The following is a 22,770-nucleotide window of genomic DNA, read 5'->3' on the forward strand; positions in this document are numbered from 1 at the left end:
TGGCCCACAACATCCCTAACCCTATCAGTGAAGAGATTCTCTCCAATACACAACACATCAGCGTGTTGTTCCTGTTCCTCTGGTCAGAGATCTAAGGTCCACAGCCATGCCATTCTGTGGCCACCAGTTCCCACTGCAGAGACCCTCAATTCTATCTTGAAAACATTGTAGGTTGCATGGACTTGTGATTCCCACATTACAGACCCTTGCGCACCTGTAACATGAGGGTGTCTTGGTGCTGTAGGGGCAGATGCTTAGCCATCTCCTGCACCTACTTACAGATGTCCCAAGAATATTGGCTCATGTACAGCTGGTAGGCAGTGATGTGGGCAATAAGCATGGCACCTTGGAAAACCTTCCTTCCAAGAGCATCCATCGCACTGTGGTTCTTCCTCAGGGGTGCCGAGGAATGCATCTGAGAACCCTTGACCCTCATAAGGGCAGATTCAACCACCACCGACTGGTGAGGCAGCTGACACTTATCAAATCTGGTAGCCTTCTGGATGAGGTAAACTCCATCACCTTCTTATTAATGGGAGTCACTGTGAGAGGATGTTCCCAAATTCTCAGCAGCAAATTCTTAAGGATCTCATGTACCGGGACTACCATATTCTCTTTAGGGGGCTCCACAAACTGGAGGATATCAAGAATTTTGTGCCTGGCATCAACCTTTCAAAACCAGGAATGGGATGGCCTCTGCCATCACCCCCAAAACATGTGAAGTTTAAGATCTCAGGTGGAGACTTCCTTCACTAATTCGAAGAAGGTCTGATGGGAGACCATCTAAATCATCAGTGGATGACTCCATTTTATCATACCCACATAGGGACTCTCACCCTGAATGTATGCCATAAGGAATGGAGGCTTAAGTGCTTGGCCTATGTCCATAAATATTTCTTGTGTAGACTTCAGCTCAAGAGACTGCAATATATTACCGACATTAAATTGCAGGGTGTATTCCCATGTGAGGTCCCTGTGGACTCAGCTTCAGAAATTTATTTATTTTAAATCTTTTCTATACCGTCATTAAGATGGGTACCGTCACAGCGATTTACAGTAAGGCACATAAAAGTAATGATACTAAAATCTGTCAGTTTACACAGGTGCCATAAGGTTCGGTAACATAGTTTGTAATCAATATTAATTGTTAAATGTGATAAATCATGTCCAGGTCTCTCTATATCAGTTTTGAGTACAAACCTAGCTTTATAATTGTAACTTATCCTTTAGTGATGAACTATCAATTAAAAACTACACACTTAGGGGTGGATTTTAAATGCCCTGTGCGCGTAAATCCGGCCAGATTTACGTGCGCAGGGCCCTCGCGCGCCGGCGCGCCTATTTTGCATAGGCCGCTGGCGCGCGCAGAGCCCCGGGACGCACGTAAGTCCCGGGGCTTTCTAAAAGGGGCGGGGAGGTGGCGTGTCGGGGGCCCCCAGGCCCGCCCCCGAAACACCGGAACGACCTCCTGCTCTCGGGCCGTATTGCCAGTATTCAAAATGGCGCCGGCGCTACCTTCACCCTCACTATGTCACAGGGGCCGACGGTCGGCCCCTGTGACAAAGTGAGGGCAAAGGCTAGTGGCTGCCAGTACGCAAAATGGCACCGGCGCTAGCCTTCACCCTCACTATGTCACAGGGGCCGACCGTTGGCCCCTGTGACATAGTGAGGGCGAAGGTAGCGCCGGCACCATTTTGAGTACTGGCAATACAGCCCGAGTGCAGGAGGTCGCTCCTGGACTCCCTCTGGACTTTTGGCAAGTCTTGTGGGGGTCAGAAGGCCCCCCAAGCTGGCCAAAAGTCCCTGAGGGTCCAGTGGGGGTTCGGGAGCGATCTCCTGCACTCGTGCCGTCGGGTGCCAGGAATCAAAATGGCATCGATAGCCTTGCCCTTACTATGTTACAGGGGCTACCGGCGCCATTTTGAAATATACCAAGGGTGTGAGAGTGCAGGGGATGGATCCCGGACCCCCCGCTGGACCACCAGGGAGTTTTGGTAAGTCTTGGGGGGATTAGGAGGGTGGGGGGGGTTGTTTAAATTGGCGGCAGAATAATTTGGCGAAAATTTTTGTATTCATGAGGAATTGCAATCCGTTTCGCTTCCCCACGAATACAACGAATATTGGCACATCCGTTGCGGATTGCCAATATGTAGGGACCGAATGCACACCCCTATGTGAAATACACTAAGACAGCTGGAGAAAAGTATAATTCAGCCAGTAAGGAATGGTCAGGACAAATCCAAGAGATTTGCAGGATTTGTTGTGGTAGCACTTCTTTTCACAGATTTGGATTCTTTATTTGGTTCCCCATGTTTATAGCAGATGCTGTTTCTGTGAGAAATTTACAGAATAGAGTGTGAGAGTTATAATCTGATATGAGTAGCATCTCAGTTCAGTTTAATTTCAAATATCAACAGAGTAATTTAATTGCCAAGGACAAGACACTGAAATAAACTGTCACAATAGTTAATTTACATTCATCAACATGGACATGAATTGAATGTACTTAAGAAAGCGGTCAATGTAGAACATATTTTCATTGCACTAATTCAAGCTCTTAGCAATGATATGCTTAGAGAGTTAAACAATACTATCAATAACCTTATGTGGGGTCAGATCCCCACTTATCTAGTTTCCACAGAGATTATTACTGATGTTTTTGCTAAGATTACTCATAATTCTATTGAGCCTATTCAGATTCACATTGCCTTCCACATGGGAAGTGCATTCCAATATATGTAGAAATAAACAAAATGGAGATTGCTTATATTTTGAATGTGCCTTTTATATTACCTGATACTATTTATCATTTGAAGCAGATGATAAATGTAGGTATACGATCCAATAATTTGTTCCACTATGTAAATACCCCTGCCTTTTTAGCTTATCCACACAACTCCAGCAAAATTTACCGGGTCATTCATCAAAATGTGTTATGGTGTTAATGCACATGATGACGTGTGTTAATGCCATCACTCAAGCGATAAGATCAATAATGCATAGTGTGAATGCACATTTTTGGGAGGGGTGGGATCAGGAAAGAGTTTAGGTGGGTAGAGAAGGAGGGGAGAGAAAGTGGAATGGAGTGGAGGGGGAGAGAGATAACCTCTGGGCAGAGTCTCACAGTGTGCAACTCTTTATATCTCTATAAGAGGGCCATCTAATAGGTTGAGGTGAGGTGCTGGTGGTGCTTTAGGGTTTAGGGCTAGGGATGTGAATCATTTTTTGACGATTTAAAATATCGTCCGATATTTTTTTAAATCATCATTAATCGTTAAAGAGTGTGATACAATAGAAATTCCACCGATTTATCGTGAAAAAATCGTTAATCGGGTTAGTGCACACTAAAGGGAGTTAGGACAAAACCTAAAAACCCACCCCGGAGTGGGGTTTTTGTTTATCGGCCAACAGCCCAAGTGCGAGAGAATGCTCCCGGGACCCCCGCTGGACCACCATGTAATTTTAAAACTTTTTTTGGGGGGTCGGGAGGGTGGTGGAGGCTAAGGGAGCAGTTTTAAAGGGTCGGGGTGGGTTTTTTGTTTATCGGATCAGGCGCAGCCGATAAAAAAAAAAACGATCGGGCCGGACGAAAGAAAATGCACGATTTGAATCAGAACCGGAACCAAACCGATTCCGGTTCCGATTCACATCTCTATTAGGGGCCACTTTCTCATGTGGCGTGAGACATACAAACAGATCGGTACACATTGGTGAAGATTTGATGTCACTTGGAGTGAGGAAAATCTCACAAAGATGAAATTTTGTACTTTGTTATCTCACACTAGCTTGATGGTATCCTGTTATAGAGTCCATCAAACTAGGGTGAGAGAACATAGTAGAAATGGCATCTTTGTGAGACTTTCCTCACTCCAAATGACTTCATATCTTCACCAAGGTGTACTGTGCTGATCGTACGTCTCATTCTACATAAGAATATGGCCCCTTAACCCTAAAGCACCATCAACACCTCGCCTCGATCTGTTAGATGGCCCTCCTATAGAGATATAAAGATTTTACTACTATGAGGCCCTCATAGATAGTCTCTTTCTCTCTCTCTCTCTCCTTCTCCCCCCCCCCCCAGTACTAGATGCAAAAAAGAGGGATTATCACAGGGTGCAATAATTTTACCACATTACTGGTGCATTAATTCTAAAATTTCCCTAAACACACTCCTTTTTCTTATAGCGGGTGTTATCAATGCATTATTAATGCAATTTGATGAATCTAGGGGTTAGTACCTAACTTACTCCTAGATGCACTAAATGAGGGGACCCGCTATCGAGGAGTGGTATCACCTTGATAGTGGGGCCCCCTCCCTTTAAAACATGTCATGGCTATATGGCACATTCTTTTGTGTTACGACCAATCACCATGGAAAAGTAGAAGGTGGCAAGCAGCCCTTTAATGCAATGCAGCCTCAACCTCATGGGACTGCAATTGCCTTAAAGGCCTGATGTCCAGCAAAAAATAGATGTGGCAAATGGGGAGATTTAGCATGTGTATGATCCCCGGACTTTAACACTGTCATATGGCTGGGTCAAGGTCAGGTCAGAGCCATTTTGGAAAGTGGTGCCAACTAGGCCACATGCAAGGATGCACCTAGCCCCGAAGCAGGATCCATTTTAAGGTACAGGGTGGAGCTTTAGGGGGGAGGGGAAGGTTTAGGTGGGTGTTAGGTGGGGTCCTGCACCATTTTTTGAGAGGTGGGGGTTTTGATTGTGTTACTTCAGGGGGCAGGGTGGTTTGATTTTATTTTGGTGGGGTCGGTGTGGGGATTTGATTGCGTTATTTTGGGGGGCTGGGGGTTGTGGTTTGAATGTGTTACTTAGGGGAACCTGAGTTGGGGGCTTTCATTGTATTACTTCACTGGGATGGGGGTTTGACTGAGTTAATTTGAATGGGCTGGGAGGTGGGGGGTTTTAATGTTTGTACTTTGGGTGGTGCTGAGTTTGATTGTATTACTTTGGGGGGCTGGGGAGAAGGGGGTTTGATTGTGTTACTTCAGGGGGGAAGGGGAGGCTGGGGCCAGGGCTATCACCATGTACTTCTTGTTTTTAACTTTTTTAACATTTTGAGGGCGTAGGGGCCACCTCAACTGGCAGCCCTGGGTTGAGACAGGGTCAGCACTGAGCCCACTCATCCTCCCCGTTTGGCTGTGACTTTTTTAAAAAAAATTCTGCTGCATTAAATGTGTGGAAAGAGCTTCGGGATCTGTATTAGGGTCCCGGCACTCCTTCTGTACATCTAACGCATTCAAAAAAGGTATAGAAATGTTATCATGGCTGACCATCTTCTCGGTCGGCTGTGACAAAATATTCACATAAAATTAGCTAGTAATGAGCTTCTTTGCATAAATTTGCATCATTCATGCATGCAAATAAAGGCATTGTAATTGTGGAGTAATTCTGGGTGGGGAGATGAAAAATATTGTGTATATCACATGAGATACGTGATATAATGTGCTTTAGAGCCCTAACATGGCTTGGTGAATTACCCAATTAGAGCTGTGCCACTGCACAAAGGACATACATTGATTGTGTCCTGCAAAACCCTTTTTGAAAGATGCCACAGAAGCTCTTTGTGGTTTGTCTTCTGAAAATGTACAGGAGAAATGCAAATTAATTATGTCTAAGAATAATGAATTTTATGATGCCAAAGCTATTGCAGAAAATAACGTTTGACTAGTTAGGAAATCACAAAATGAGTGGCTAAATGCCTCTCCATCTACATATGCCTCAATGTAATTTGAGATCAAGTAATAAAGGTCAACTCTCAATACCATCTCCTTAGTTGGCCCATTTAAATAAAGTATGAGAGAAATCGCTATTTCTGGCTGGCCCACTGGAGTGGAATGCTCTCCCATCTGATGTGAGACTGGAATTAAATTTCCAGAATTTTAAAAAGAAAGTAAAATCATATTTGTTCAAGCAAGCTTTTGGAGTTTGTGTTGCGCCCCTGCCCGTGAAACCCGCGGACAGGGCCTTACCTCCGCTGCCCCCCATGGCTCGGAGCCGCCATTGATGCTGCTCTTTGCGGCCCTGTGAGGCCATCGATGAAGCCTGGTCTCAAGGCTCAGCCGCCATCTTGCCGACGGCGACCAGGCCTTCCTCTCAGGGCAAGTCGCCGCCATCGATGGGCCCACCGTGGCAGGAGCCACGGACTGCTCTCTTCCCTGTGGCCTGGAGTCCGCCTCAGACCCTGGGCCTTTGTGCGGCTGGAAACGCCTCCGAGGTCCTCCTTCAGTGGCAGGATGCCGCCACTGCCCCCACGTTGGGGACTGCTTGCAGCCCTTCTCTGTTTTCTGCATGACAGCAGCAGGGAGGCTGCTGTCCGTGGTCCTGGACTTCCTGCTCTAGGCCTTCTTAGGGACGAGACTGCTCCTCTCTCCCCTTCTTAAAGGGACAGGGAGGTGTGGTCCACCTAGTAACTCCTCCCAGGGAGTTGCCCTCTCAGCTCTACTTAAGAGCCCTTCCGTCACCACCGTTGTCTTTGCATCTACCTAGATTCTCCTGAAGAGTTATCCTAAGTCCTGATGACTGATCCAAGTCCTGATGTTTGATCCAAGTCCTGATCTCCGTGAGTCCAAGTCCTGATGTCTGATCTGGGTCCTGATGTCTGATCCAAGTCCTGATCTCTGCGAGTCAGAATCCTGATGTTTGATCCAAGTTCTGATGTCTGATTCAAGTCCTGATCTTCGTGAGTCCAAGTCCTGATGTCTGATCCAAGTCCTGATCTCTGTGAGTCAGAATCCTGATGTCTGATCCAAGTCCTGATCTCTGCGAGTCAGAATCCTGATGTCTGATCCAAGTCCATATGTCTGATCCAAGTCCAGATGTCCGTGAGTCCGAGTCCTAATGTCTGATCCAAGTCCTAATGTCTGATCCAAGTTCTGATGTCCTTGATTCTGTGAGTCTATTCCAGAGAGAAGTCCGTGAATCCATGCCAGAGAGATGCCTGTGACTCCATGCCAGTGATGTCCGCGACTCCATGCCAGTGATGTCTTGACTCCATTCCAGCCATGTATAGCTGTTCCTCTGATGTTCCTTGTTTAGCTTTCCTTAGATGTTCCAGTCCTGATGTTTCTTTCAGGTCCTAATGCTCCATGTCCCGTCTGACCCATACTTCCAGGTGTTCTTGTTTTTAAACCGAGGTTCCAGTCCTCAAGTTCTTTAGCTCCAAGACATTTCCCTTCGACACTGGAGGACCCATTGGGTCATATTGCTCCTGTGCTATGAGACATTTATAGCTCGCCCCGTTCCCCTCATGGTCCGTGACCAGCCCAGGCTGTGTAGGGCGCATAGGGGGCAAGGTGGTCTGTGACCAACTTACGGGCTGTGTAGGGCATCTGAGGGGTCTTGCTCTATCCTCTTGTGTCTCGTCCAAGTTTCAAGACTTCTTCTCCTTGCCCAATTTCCAAGTCTTCATCTCCTCGTCCAAGTTCCAAGCTCCATGTCTCCAAGCTCCACTTCTCTAAGCTTCATGTCTTCCAAGCTTCACAGCTTCACGTCTTCCAAGCTCTAAGCTTCACTTCTCTGCTTCCAAGCTCCACGTCCCAAGCTTCACATTTTCCAAGAGTCAAGCTTCTTGTCTCCAAGTCCTCGCCTGAGGCTTACATCATAAGCCATGCCTTCCAAGCTTCGTCCAGTTCTGTTCTAGTGCCACCCATTCCTGCACATACTCCTCAACATAGGTGTGACTTGTGTCCCGACCTGAGCCGCCCCATGACCCAAGGTCTCCGCTCTTCTATGAGCTAAGTGACGCACGTGGAGCGGACGCCACTGGTTCCCAAAGGCTGCATTCGCAACAGAATGCGAAGACCAGAGCTCGGTTTGGTGTGCTGGGCTCAGAGTGTTGGACATTCTTTTATGACTATATAGAAGTCTGGCCTAAAATATTTCCAATTCCCTGGATGTTTCCAAGTTTCTGTTTCCTGTCTTTAGTCCATGGACTTTCTATGGACTGTCTTGTTGTTAAATACACCATTTCCATGAAAAATGTTTTGCTCGCTTGCCTTCTTCAGTATGTCTGGGTTCTACCCCGCAAGATACTTGCATCCTAATCTTCAAGTTACTCCAGTTTCTGTGCTCTTCTGGATCGGCAGTAGAGGATCGGAATTTCAAATGACCTGCAGGAGGCACCTGCAATCTGATGCTTTACCAGCCGTCTCAATTCCCAGAGTCTTCTACGACCAGCAGGATGCACCTGCAATCCGATTTTCCACCAGTCAGTCCCAGTTACACAGCTCCTTAGACCAACAGAAGGTACCTGCATTAATCCAAGATATTCCCTACTCTCCTGTAGAGAAGTGATATCATCCCCTGGGTTCCATCGACCTGCAGGAGGCGCCTGCGCCCAGGTTCTTCTCTTATCACTATTTGATCCAATGTCCTTCAGTTTCCGGGACTGAACCTTGAGTGTCTTTCAGCATCCAGGTTCTGGGTGTAATGACAAGCAGGCGGTGCCTGCACGCCAGACCTGGCTCTGTCCTCTAGCATTATTACTGAGGACCCTCGAGTAAAGAAATCAACTGGTCTAACAGTAGGTTAAGAGACCCTGGCCTGTTCCATCATTGACTGTACGTTCATAAGGACACTTCCATCCTATTTGATGCTTGAAATTCTTGCTTCCATCTAGTATTACTCATTGCACTTTCCAAGATTAATTAGAACTGAATGGAACTTTCACTAGTTCCTCGGTGTACCCTATGCCATCGGGGTTTTGTCTCCTTTCAAATTGTACCTATGACATGTTAATGGCAGGCTATTTCTTCTTATCATTTCAGGTCTCAAGCCTTGGAAGTGTGTTGAACCCCCAAGTTTTCCAACACACCAATTGCCTTCCTCCTCTATCCAGCAAGAAGAAGCTGAAGAGGGGACCTTTGAGGGGGGTACTGTTGGACCCCTGCCCGCAGTACCCGTGGATAGGGCCTTACCTCTGCTGACCCCCGCAGCTCAGAGCTGCTGCTGACGCTGCTCTTCACAGCCCTGCAAGGCCGCCACCGAAGTCTGGTTTCGCAGCCTGGCCTCCATCTTGCCACTGCTGACCAGGCCTTCTTCCCATGGTGGGTCGCCGCCATCGACGGGCCTTCATCACAGCAGGAGCCGCGGACTTTGCTCTCTTTCCTGCAGCCTGGAGGCCGATTCAGTCCCTGGGCCTTCGTGTGGCTGGAACTGCCTCCGAGGTCCTCTTTCAGTGCCAGGACACCGCCACCCCCACATTGGGGCCTGTTGCAGCCCTTCTCTGTTTCCTGCAAGGCAGCAGCAGGGAGGCCACTGTCCGTGGTCCTAGACTTCCTGATTCATCCCTTCTTAGGGGTGAGGCCATGCCTCTCTCCCTTTCTTAAAAGGACAGGGAGGTGTGGTCCACTTGGTAGCTCCCCCCAGGGAGTTGCCCTCTCAGCACTACTTAAGAGCTTCACAGCTCTTCACCTTCGCATCTACCTAGATGCTCCTGAAGAGTTCTCCCAAGTCCTGATGTCTGATCCAAGTCCTGATCTCCGTGAGTCCGAGTCCTGATGTCTGATCCAAGTCCTGATGTTCTTGAGTCCATGAGTCCATTCCAGAGAGACGTCCGTGAGTCCATGCCAGAGAGATGCCCATGACTCCATGCCAGTGACATCCGTGACTCCATTCCATCAATGTCTAGCTGTTTCTCTGATGTTCCTTGTCCAGCTTTCCTTAGATGTTCATGTCCCGATGTTTCTTTCCTGTCCTAATGCTCCAGGTCCCATCTGACCCGTGCTTCTGGGAGTTGTTGTTTTTAAGCTGAGGTTCTGGTCCTCAAGTTCCCTAGCTCCAAGACCTTTCCCTTCGACCCCGGAGGACCCATGGGTCACGTTGCTCCTGTGCTATGAGACCTTCCTAGCTCGCCCTGCTATCCTTGTGATCCTCAACCAGCCGAGGCTGTGTAGGGCACGTAGGGGGCAAGGTGGTCCATGACCAGCCTATGGGCTGTGTAGGTTACCTGAGGGGTCTTGCTCTATCCTCTTGTGTCTCGTACAAGTTCCAAGTCTTTGTCTCCTTGCCCAAGTTCCAAGTCTTTGTCTCCTCATCCAAGTTCCAAGCTCCATGTCTCCAAGCTCCAGATCTCTAAGCTTCATGTCTTCCAAGCTTCACAGCTCCACATTTCCCAAGCTTCACAGCTCCATGTCTTCAAGCTCTAAGCTTCATGTCTCTGCTTCCAAGCTCCACGTCTTCAAGCTCTAAGCTTTACATCTACGCTTCCAAGCTCCATGTCCCAAGCTTCACTTCTTCCAAGTCCCAAGCTTCTTGTCTCCAAGTCCTTGCCTGAGGCTTACATCATAAGCCATGCCTTCCAAGCTTCGTCCAGCTCTGTTCCAGTGCCGCCCATTCCTGCACACTCCTTACCATATGTGCTACTCATGTCCTGACCTGAGCCGCCTCATGGCCCAAGGGTTCCGCTATTCTATGAGCTAGTGACGCGCGCTGAGCCCACGCCATCGGATCCCAAAGGCTGCGCTCACAACAGTTTGATGAGATGTTTTAAAACAGCAAAACTATAGAGATATCAGTTGAGGTGTCTGTTCACCTTTTATTGTTTTAATGTTATTGACGCAATTTTATTTTGCTTTATTTCTTATTGTACTGTTATGTTATCTTATTAACTCTGTATATTTATTTGTTTTGTCTTTAGAATTGTTTGAAATTGAATACTGGTATATAAATCAAAATAAATAAATGAGAGAGTTTCTCACAGTAAACATGATGTTTTTGACAGAATGCCTCTGTCAAGTAGTTTGTATCTTACTACTGTTCCTAAAAATTCCATATTGAACATGAGAGGAATATCACTGTCCCCTCTAAGATAGAGATCCTGGAAGTGTTTTAGAGTCATGCTATTAACTTTAGTAAAGAGTTAGATTACTTGTAGGACTTTAAAGACTTACACACTATTGAACTGTCCCTTGTCCAGGACACTGTGTAGATGTGGACATTTTATAGATGGACTATGTTTCAAAATATGTCCTTCCTACTTTTGGCATTCTTTTGCTCATACAATACATTATTGTGTTTTTCATGAACCAAAAGTTTAAGACCATCATTTCTTGTGGGCAGAACTATTTTACTTCCATTCCACTGCATTTGCAAGACATAGTGCAATGCCAAGTTACTGAGTTGGGTATTACATGATAACTTAATTAATCCTAATTTTGATGTTCTTAAAGGGCGTGAGCCCATACAACTTAACTAGCTCACATAATACATTTATTTTAATTGTCATATAATCATATTCATGAAATACATTTACTCACATGTACTATTCATGATTAATCATGTGATATTTTGAGTATATTCACCACTAGTTATTACATTTAACTAATGCTGTTACACTGAAGCTTAATCAATAGAAGGAGATATTAATTCTTATTTTCTTGATTTAGTTTTGCATTCATTATTTTCATTTATATCATTATATTTATCATTATTATCTTGTGTTACCCTGAGTTCAACTTGGACTTATATTTTTGCTAGTTAGGCAATGAGTCCTTTGCAGCACGCTCCATTTTACAAGGGGTGGAACTGTAGAGTAAATGCCAGTTTTCCTAAAAGGATGTGCATCATGGGTTTAATCCCTACTGCTATGCACACTGAGTGAAAAAGTGCAGTCCTAAAGCAATACAAACATGGAATATGCAGTCATGGGATAAACTGGGCAACTTTATATGAGACTGTTTTTCACACAGAGGAAAAAAAAGACTGTGATTGTTTCTTCATATCTGACTGTTATCATCACCTTCCAATATGAGAAAAAAACCTTGGGCACCAGAACTGTGAAACGTCCTTGGTAAAAACTTTGAGATCCATTTTCAATAGGGCAGTTAGTGGACAGGTTACCAGCTAGTATATTCAGTGGGATAAATATCTTGCTGAATATAATTTCTTCAAAACCTAATCAGCTATGTTTGAATATAGCCAGTTAGGTTACAAAGTTATCCAGCCTTGTGTGGCCAGATAACATGCTACTTAACCGGATATCTTTAATGATATCTGGCTAAGTAGCGCTGTCAAAAGGAAATATATTACAAAAAAAGATTGGGACATCCCATCCATCCGCTGACACTCCCTCCCCCCACACACACCAAATATCTTTAAAGGCCCTGTTGGGCCATGCATTCTTCACCCTCACACTCCTTAAAGTCATCACTAGTCCGTCCCCCATCCCGGCGTAATCACAATGATAATATCTGGTGGCCCCCTCCCTTCCCATCTAAACCTACCCTGGAAGGGTCTATTAAATATCTGGGCTCTCACTCCCTTTCCCTGACTTTCCTGAGCACCCCTGTTACCTTTAGTAAGATTGCTGAGAACAAGGGACCCTTGGCCGTGCTCTTGGCGCCTCCATGCTACACTAAAACAGACAGCACCGGAAGCATAAATGTACGTTAAGCTTATGCTTTCAGTGCTAGGGATGTGAATCGTTTTTCAACGATTAAAATTATCGTCCGATAATGTTTATATCGTCTTAAATCGTTATAGAACACGATACAATAGAAATTCTAACGATTTATCGTTAAAAATCGTTAAATCGTGTTAGTGCGCACTAACTCGAGTTAGTGCGCACTAACTCGATTTAGTGCGCACTAACTGAAAATGATACAAATAAACACTTTCCAGGTCACTGAAGGTCAGTTAGGAATGAATATGTGTTCCTATTGGCTGGCTGCCCTCTTATCTATTGATATTACCAAGGTTACCACTGAGGTGATGGTTGGGGGGATGGGAAATGGAACTGGAAACTAACGAACACCAACAGAAAATGAAACAAAGTGTTCACACTTCCCAGGTCAGTAAAGGTCACTTAGGAATGAATATGTATGTATGTAATCCTATTGGCTGGCTGTGCTCTTATCTATTGATGTTACCAATATGGTTGGGGGGATGTGAAATGGAAACAGTTGGAAGCTTGACAAAAAAAGTAATGTAATGATCAGCACTCACGTGACTAGAAATTGTTTGTTTATTATTTTTGTTAGCAGGCACCTGAAATGCTAGTGCATGTTGAATTTGCCAATCACTGTGCATTTTAGAAAGGTGGTCCTGGCTGGAACTGTACACAGTTCAAATATATGTAATTGATTGTTGGTAAGTGTATTTTTTAAGTAGCCACACTGGCACCAGTATGTTTACTTTTCCTCCTACTTAACTCACTAGCTCAGCTTTGTAAGAAGGGCTTCTCTGCTTGTGTGTTGTTTTTGTTTGGTGTGAGGAGAGCAGAAACATCAGATCTTTATTCAATCTACTACAGTCATCTCTTACAGTGCCCTATCCCTATTAATACCAGGAGTGTTGTGATCTTCCTGCACACAGTGCCCTAACCCTGATACCAGTCTGAGACAGCTCCCTCCCTGCATTACTAGTGAGAGGCTGGCTTCACAGACAGGGGGGAGCTGCCTGACCCTCACTCCTGACTTCCCCCATGTCCCAGCTAGTGAATGGTGTGTGGGTGAGGGGGGGGGGAGGATGGTGAAGTCTGAGACAGCTCCCTCCCTGCATTACTAGTGAGAGGCTGGCTTCACAGACAGGGGGGAGCTGCCTGACCCTCACTCCTGACTTCCCCCATGTCCCAGCTAGTGAATGGTGTGTGGGTGAGGGGGGGGGGGGAGGATGGTGAAGTCTGAGACAGCTCCCTCCCTGCATTACTAGTGAGAGGCTGGCTTCACAGACAGGGGGGAGCTGCCTGACCCTCACTCCTGACTTCCCCCATGTCCCAGCTAGTGAATGGTGTGTGGGTGAGGGGGGGGGGGAGGATGGTGAAGTCTGAGACAGCTCCCTCCCTGCATTACTAGTGAGAGGCTGGCTTCGCAGACAGGGGGGAGCTGCCTGACCCTCACTCCTGACTTCCCCCATGTCCCAGCTAGTGAATGGTGTGTGGGTGAGGGGGGGGGGAGGATGGTGAAGTCTGAGACAGCTCCCTCCCTGCATTACTAGTGAGAGGCTGGCTTCACAGACAGGGGGGAGCTGCCTGACCCTCACTCCTGACTTCCCCCATGTCCCAGCTAGTGAATGGTGTGTGGGTGAGGGGGGGGGGAGGATGGTGAAGTCTGAGACCAGCTCCCTCCCTGCATTACTAGTGAGAGGCTGGCTTCACAGACAGGGGGGAGCTGCCTGTCCCTCACTCCTGACTTCCCCCATGTCCCAGCTAGTGAATGGTGTGTGGGTAAGGGGGGGGGGGGGGAGGATGGTGAAGTCTGAGACAGCTCCCTCCCTGCATTACTAGTGAGAGGCTGGCTTCACAGACAGGGGGGAGCTGCCTGACCCTCACTCCTCCGGGGTATTGTGATCTTCCTGCACACAGTGCCCTATCCTTGATACCAGGGGTGTTGTGATCTCCCTGCATGCAGTGCCCTATCCCTATTAATACCAGGAGTGTTGTGATCTTCCTGCATGCAGTGCCCTATCCCTATTAATACCAGGAGTGTTGTGATCTTCCTGCATGCAGTGCCCTATCCCTGATATCGGGATGTGTGCAAGAAGATCACAACACCCCCGGTATCAGGAATAGGGCACTGTGTGCAGGAAGATCACAACACCCCCAGTATCAGGAATAGGGCACTGTGTGCAGGAAGATCACAACACCCCTGGTATTAGGGATAGGGCACTGTGTGCAGGAAGATCACAACACTCCTGGTATTAATAGGGATAGGGCACTGTGTGCAGGAAGATCACAATACCCCTGGTATCAGGGTTAGGGCACAAGTTCTAGTCACATTGACTGATCACATTACTTGTTTTGTCAAGCTACCAACTGTTTCCATTTCCCATCCCCCATATACTGTCAGTAGGAAACTTGGTAACATGAATAAATAAGAGGGCAGCCAATAGGAATACATATTCATTCCTAAACTGACCTTAACTGACCTGAAAAGTGTCAAATTGTATCATTTTCAGTTAGTGCGCACTAACTCCCGTTAGTGCGCACTAACTCGAGTTAGTGCGCACTAATCGGAAAAAACAATTTTTAACGATTTTTTAACTAAAAAATCGTGCCTAAGACGATTTTCTTGCCCTGCCACACGATTTCTATCGTTAAGACGATATGGAAAACGATTCACATCCCTATTCAGTGCTGCCTCTGGGAAGGTAGAGGGCCACCAAAGGTTATAATTGTAATTACACTGGGATGGGGGAGGGGGGGTGACTGGTTACAATTTTCAGGAATGAGAGGGTGAAGAATACAGGGCCTTTTAAGATATTTGGTGGAGGGAGGTTCAGCCAAGGGATGGAATGCTACAGTTGTGCAGTGTAACACAACAGCCAGTGTATGAAAAAACTTCTCACATACTTTGCATGTATACTGACTTCTTGTGCACATACATAATTTGTTACACAGAAAGGAATTCCAGCTCAAGACAAGCTCAAGCTGGTATTCACTGCAACCGGCCTCTGAAGTTAGCAATAGGTGCAGATTACAAGACAAGACAGAAACATACAGAGTGAAACAGGGAGACAGAATGGCATCAACCCCCCCCCCCCCCCCCCAAGTTATACAGTGCTGGAAATCACAAACAGTATTGAAGGATCAAAAGCCCCAAGGCACAGAGAGTGGGTAGAGGATCGCTAACTACACAGAGGCTTCACAACCTACAAGTCCCAGAGTGAAGGCTTTTTGCAAATAGCAAAGAGGCATAAATAATTCCAATGTACAGAGTATAGACAGGGCATCAAAATCCCCAAGACACAGAGTGCAGTAATACAGACCCATACCTGTCTCCATCGATCTATGGAACAAATCTGTTTGTGTCCTGCCATATATACAGAGCATATACTACTCACAGTGAAACTCTTCCACCCTATATCAGTTATTGGTCACATCAAGAAGGCAAATTTGCATTGCTAAAAGAAAATGTAAAGCTAATGCATATTTAAATAAAGCTAACTATGTATTGTATCCTGGAAAATATTTATTGGCCTAAATGGCAATTATACAAAGGAGGGCGATTTGGCTATATGAAAATGTTCTTAATAATTATTTTGTAAAAATTATTATGTATGTGCTTTGCTTTTGTGACTCACTGAGATTTAAAGATCAGAAAGCTATAAATTTTACAAATAAATATTTAAATAAATATGTAGAGCCTCTTAGTTGATGATTTCCATTGTAAGATGCGATTTCAATTTCATTATTATTATTATTATTTTATTTTAGGAAACAGGATACATATTGAAATAAATATTTGAGATAATTATATCTAATTAACAGGTTCTGGCCTCCAAATAGAACAATATTTGTTTAGTATCTAGCCAGAGTATACACATACCATATAAGCATCTCTGGTAAAAGTGGATTATTCTGTACATTTTCTATTTTTAAGATTCATATTACAAATATTCCAAACAGCAAGCAATTTTTTGATGGTATCATTAATTTGGACAATTAACTTTTCTATTTTCTTTATGCCTCTGGGCACTTTAATTTTCATGTTATAGCCAATCTGCCAGTGAGCAGCCGGCAATCAATTAATTTAGTGGTGTGGGGTTTAAGAGCATATGTGATTTTTCTACTAATATTAGTTTTATTATAATAATATTACATAAGCAAGCAAATCATTTTGTAGGAAATGTTAAGTCTTAAGTGTCAGGTGAATTGAGTAAGTTAAGTTTGAGGGATCTTGACAGAGAATAAATGGCATAAGTATTTTGTTGAATTTTTGTTGGAAGCAATGTGGATGAAATGGAGGACATTAATGAAGTATCTTGCGCTCTGAATATCTTTCAGGCCATTTTAAATATCTTTCTTCCAAAATATCTGCTTTTCCAACAGCTATTTTTCAGAAATTATACATTATGGCACAACATCTAATTAGGTGTAATACAAATGAAGGAATAGTTATGCTCCCAACTGTTAATATTATGTATGTAATTTTTGCATGTATGAATATATTTTATATGTACTTGTGAGCAAATACATGTTATTTTTGTTTGTTTAGACATATATAGATTAAGTTAATAAAATATTTGAAGTACATAGATATTTTGTTTCAAATGGTTTTGTGTCACTAACTCTTTTTAGAAGTATATGTATAAGTTTTTTTAATTATTTTGAAAGTCATATTATGGATTGTATAATACTAATAGTCTCCTTTTTGAATATACATCAAAATATCTTATTATTCAGACACTGATTTATTCAAAGAAAAAAGAAGGTAATAATTTGTATGAAAACTGTCTGATACCCAATATGGGGCTGATTTTAAAAGCCTTATGTGCGCCGGGCCTATTTTATAAAGGTCCAGCAACGTGCGTAAATCCTCGGGATGCGTCTAAGTCCTGGGGCTTTACTAAAGGGGCGGTCCGTCCTCCTTCGATGCAGTCCTTCAGCATGGCATGGATGGCTGCAGTTCCTCCTGCTGGCTGCCTTAGGCACACGCGCATGCCTCCTCCCTCCCTTTAAAGGGAAAGTAACAGGCGCTACCCCTATCTTCCGTTTCTGGTCCTGGGCTATATCTAGGCAAGGCCTGCTCTCAGACCTTGCTTTGGCTTCTCCTGGCTCTCCTTCTGTTCGGATTCCTGGACCCCCATCTTCTCGCTGGACTTTCTGGATTCAGACCCCTGCCTGCGCTTTTGGATGAGTATCATCGCCTGTGCTGACCTTCGCCTTACCACAGGACTACAAGTATTGCCACCTGTCCTGACATTTGCCTGACCACCGGACTACGAGTATCGCCGCCTGACCTGACCTTCACCTGACCACTGGACTACGAGTATCGCCGCCTGACCTTCGCCTGACCACCGGACCATGAGTATTGCCGCCTGCCCTGACCTTTTGCCTGTCTTCTGGACCATGAGTATTTCCGCCTGCCTTGACTGACCTTAGATTATGAGCACCACTGGCAACTCTGACCTCTGCCTGGCTTCTGGACCATGAAACTACCTGTCCTTGAGACACCACGTAAGGCCAGCTGGCCCCGGCACCCAAGGGCTCAATCTGTGAGGAACGAGGGCTGGTAGTGGTGAAGGTTCCTCGGGGTCTCAGCCACTCTCAAGCCTCGCCAGCCAATGGAGGGAACCTGTGGGGCTCCTCCCCATAGGTGGCACCAACTCCCCCTCGGCCCAAGAATCCACTACCATAACATTTGTTTGAAGTAAAAAGCATTCTCATGCCGCTTCATCTTCAAACATATAGTTCTTCTAATTTCAAATCATATACATGTATCTCCTCATATTAATCTTAGATCCCGATCCTGTGGATTCAAATGTATCCACAGAAAAACAACTATCCTTTGGTTTTCACATACTCCAAATCAAAAGACGCTCAAAATGAAACCACGTCTTCCAACAAATACTGCATCAAAGTTACCAGCCATTCAGGTTAACCTGGAGTATGTGAAAATCAAAGGATAGTCATTTTTCTGTGGATACATTTGAATTCACAGGATCGGGATCTGAGATTAATATGAGGAGATACACGTATTAGGGATGTGAATCGTTTTTTGATGATTTAAAAAAATTGTCAGATATTTTTTAAATCGTCAAAAATTGTTAGAGTCGCAATGCAATAGAAATTCCCCCGATTTATCGTGAAAAATCGTAAATCGGGGGAGGGGGAGGGAGGGAAAACCGGCACACCAAAACAACCCTAAACCCACCCCGACCCTTTAAAACAAATCCCTAACCCTCCCGAACCCCCCCAAAATGTTTTAAATTACCTGGTGGTCCAGTGGGGGGGGGGGGGTCCCGGCGCGATCTCCCGCTCTCGGGCCATCGGCGCCATTTTGGCTGCCACTAATATAAATGGCGCTGATGGCCCGATAAAAAAAACCCCCACCCGACCCTTTAAAATTACCCCCTTAGCCTCCCCCACTCTCCCGACACCCCCCAAAACGTTTTACACATACCTGGTGGTCCAGGGGGGCCGCAGGGAGCGATCTCCCGTTCCCACGCTATCAGCTGCGCTAAAAAAAATGGCACCGATGGCCCTTTGCCCTTACCATGTGACAGGGCAAACGTAGCGCTGCGCCATTTTGAATATTGGCAATACGGCCCGCGTGCAGGAGATCGCTCCTGGACCCCCGCTGGACCCCCAGGGACTTTTGGCCAGCTTGGGGGGGCCTCCTGACCCCCACAAGACTTGCCAAAAGTCCAGCGTGGGTCCAGGAGTGACCTCCTGCACTCCGGCCGTATTGCCAGTATTCAAAATGGTGCCGGCGCTACCTTTGCCCTCACTATGTCATAGGGGCCGACGGTCGGTCGACGGTTGGCCCCTGTGACCTTTAGCACCTGCGGTCAGTCTCTCTCACCTACTGCCAATGCCATACTTCCTCTTCATGGCCTCCAGCCATCGCCGCCTTCTTCCTGCAGCTGCCGTAATCTCCTTAGGCATGCACGCGAACATCTCTTCTTCATTTAAAGATCCCACAATGGGAACATCTCTGCGGCCCTCATCGATGACATAGGCACTCTGGGACTATTTAAGGTCTGTCCCTGCCCTTGGTCCTGGCTTTTGCAACAGGTCGAGCTCCATGAGAATAGCTGGTTGCCTGACTCCGTGTTCCTGACTCCATGTTCCATTGTGACTCTTAAATTCAAGCCCCTGAGGCAGCCACTGGAATGTGGGGAAACTCGGCCTGAGTCGGGCATTTTTAATGAACACGTCTCCACCCAATAAAGATTTGGCAAAGATTTCCTTGGGCATCTATTTCTTTGTTGAATAACTCTGGTGCATTTATCCCAACAGACAGTGTCATTTTGATGTATGGCAATGCCATACAATACCATACATCAAAATGGCACCATCCTCTAGGCTGAGTGCGCTAGAGTTAATTTACTCCAGCGCTACCCCAGCACACTGCATCAATTTATGAAGAAAGAAGACAGATGGATACCTCTTTGTTGGAGCTCCAAGACTGTGCTCCAGGCCTGGGCCTTCTTCTTGACCAAGTCCCAAGCATCAAGACTCAGGCTCCAGTCTAGGCCCCAGCATCGGCCTTGGGTCCAGGCTGAGTCCCTTTCATCAGGACCCAGCCTCTAGGCCAGGCCACAGCTTTGGGCATTGGTCCGTGCCAATGCCTAGCCTTTGGGGCCCAGCCTCTGGGTCAGGCTGCGGCATTAGGTCTGGGCCAAGGTTCAGGCATCAGGAACTAGCCTGGCCATTCAATATTCAACAGATCAAGTGAATGATTTTTCCTGGGGGGGAGTGGTTCAGGTCTTGGTGAAGACCCATGTGTCAGCTCAGGCCTTAGCTATGACCCTGGAATTGTGCTCAGTCCTTGGCCATGGCCCGTGCTTTGGGCCTCTGCCTATTTCATAGACCCAGTCTCGTTGCATTCATTTCAAACAAATGCAATGAATATGGTTCGTTTTATTCGGGGGCTGCTGATTCATTTCCAGGACCCCAAATGAAACAAACTGTCCTTATTTGTTGCGTTTTTTTAAATATTTTTGAAACAAATCCACATCTCTAGTCCCTATCACGTGATAGAGCATAATATGATAACTAGCTGGCCAGCATCATTTTCTCAGGATGGAACAGTGCCCAGTGCTTAGATTGAGCTCTATATCCTGCTAATCCACCTGATTTTACAAGTATGACTGGTAGAGGATTGGGAAAGGGGCAGGGTTGGAAAAGAAGGGGAGGGCTTGCTCTGCTCATTTTAAAATGTATTCTTGATTTACAGCTACCTCTAGAAGTGGCTGGGTAAGGGGGGTCTCAAAACCCCTTTGGGATGGGAATTTTGAGCTGCTTGGACTACTTTTTATACACAGATCCATGACCCTGTAACACAGGACTGATAGATCAATAGATAGATAGGAGGAAGAGGTGAAATGGAGATATATTATGGTGAAAAACATATTTTGGGGAATTTAATGTACTTTACTATATGTTTTAAAACAAAATTTGTATGAAATATATTTAAATACCATTAATTAACTTTTGATAGCAGTATTAGACAGTAAATGTTTTTTTTATTAATATCCTTTAAATTACAGAATAGTCAAGGAACAGCTATATACAGGATTCCATGCTACATAACACAATGACAAAATTGTTAAGCACCTTAACAGAATGTTGTTCTAGCATTCTTCTACTGTACAGTTTTACCCAGAAATTAACTTCACAGCACATACTGTAGGTCTTTGCTGCTCATATGTAGGTCTTTTTCTATTCTAGATGTGAGATCATATTCAACATTTTATCTTCTTGAACGGGGTCAAATATTTGCATGTGTTAATTGTGACCTGTCCTTCAAGGTACCATACAAATAACCTAACAGGAAGAGGAATAAGGAGGGCAATTTTCAAAGCCATTTCTATGGGTAAAAATATATTGGGGGTTTTGAAAATTGCCCACCCTAAATGTGGTCAAAGTTTCCTTGGTTGTTCTACAACATGGTCAATGTCCTTAGCATAGTTTGGAGGTATTCCTGGGGCCACGAAGGGCTGACTATGCAAGAATGCAAATATTTTTGCATACTCAAAACTACTTGCAGTTTTAGATGGAAAACCTTCCTGCAAAGAAAGCAGGGGCAAATCTCTGTGAATAATTTTTCTAGGGACAATAATCACAGCAAAAATACCCGTGTCATTTAGTTTTGACTATTTGTGTAAACCCCATGAGTAAAAAGTATTTGCAGGGAAGGAAGAGTGCAGAGCAAGTTGGCCATAGCTAATGCAGAATGTCATGGCTGCTAAGACTCCATATGTCTGGAGCATCCCTTGGCCTTCATGTTATCTTGGAGAAGTGAAAAGGGAAGTTAAGGACCTGTTACTGGGAACCAGTGATACCTCCAGGGATAAGCTCAGTTGATTAATTTATAGTGAAGTCAGTGAGGCTGGATTTAGTCAAGAATGGAAACTTGTGGCTGCAGAATTTGCTAGTACAATTTGGAACCCATATGACTGAAGTCTCTTTGAGCCCAGAGGTTAGATCTCTCTCACTGGTGCCAAACAGCATAAGATTGCTGCTCTGTTAGTTTTTATGCCAAACGATGACAACAGACATTGACAGTCAAGAGCTAGTGTAGCAATGGCTGGACCTCCGGAGAAAATAATGGATGGCTCTGCAGTCTGCGATCCCTCAGTTAGAGGAATAGATGAAGTGTGCTGGAGATGTGAGATTTTGTTTGAAGGAATAAGGTTGAACCTACATGACTCTTTGGGGGATCTGCAAATTTCACAAGAACTGCAATTTTAGTTCCAGTCATGTTTACAGCTGCCCTTAATCCAGTTCCCCCTAACTCAGTCTTGATCCATGAAATATTGTGTGCAGTTGCTAGAATGGATGCTTCCTTCATGGAGTGCATCAAATTGTATACCTTTTTGAATTATATGTTATGAAATCACAATCTCAAGATTCAAATCCTTCTTCTTATGAAAGTCCTGTTCAGGGTTGTAAGGAAAAGTTGGCATCCCTTCTCTCTGTTGATGCAACCTTAATTATGGATAACCAAAATTTGTGATTTAAAGTAGAAATATTAAAAAATGATATTAGAAAATACAATATTTGATTTTCTTAATTCTCCCACAATTTCACTTAAAGATATGTTAAATAAATATTTGGTTAGTATTGTTGCCTACTGTGAAGGTTCAATATGGACCACCCCTTTGCAAGATGTGTCTGGAGTTAATGGTGTAAGAGATGGTCTAGAATAAGAAGGAATGTTAATTTGACAGCAGTTCTGGAACAATCACAGAAGGAGATGGTGATAAGGGTCAAAATTATTGTTTCCTGTGCTTTGGAGCCGGATAGGAACTAGATTTTGAATTATTTTTCACTCAACGCACAATTAAGCTCTGGAATTTGTTGCCAGAT

The sequence above is a fragment of the Rhinatrema bivittatum genome, chromosome 5, assembly GCF_901001135.1.
Source record: "Rhinatrema bivittatum chromosome 5, aRhiBiv1.1, whole genome shotgun sequence".
Taxonomy (NCBI): domain Eukaryota; kingdom Metazoa; phylum Chordata; class Amphibia; order Gymnophiona; family Rhinatrematidae; genus Rhinatrema; species Rhinatrema bivittatum.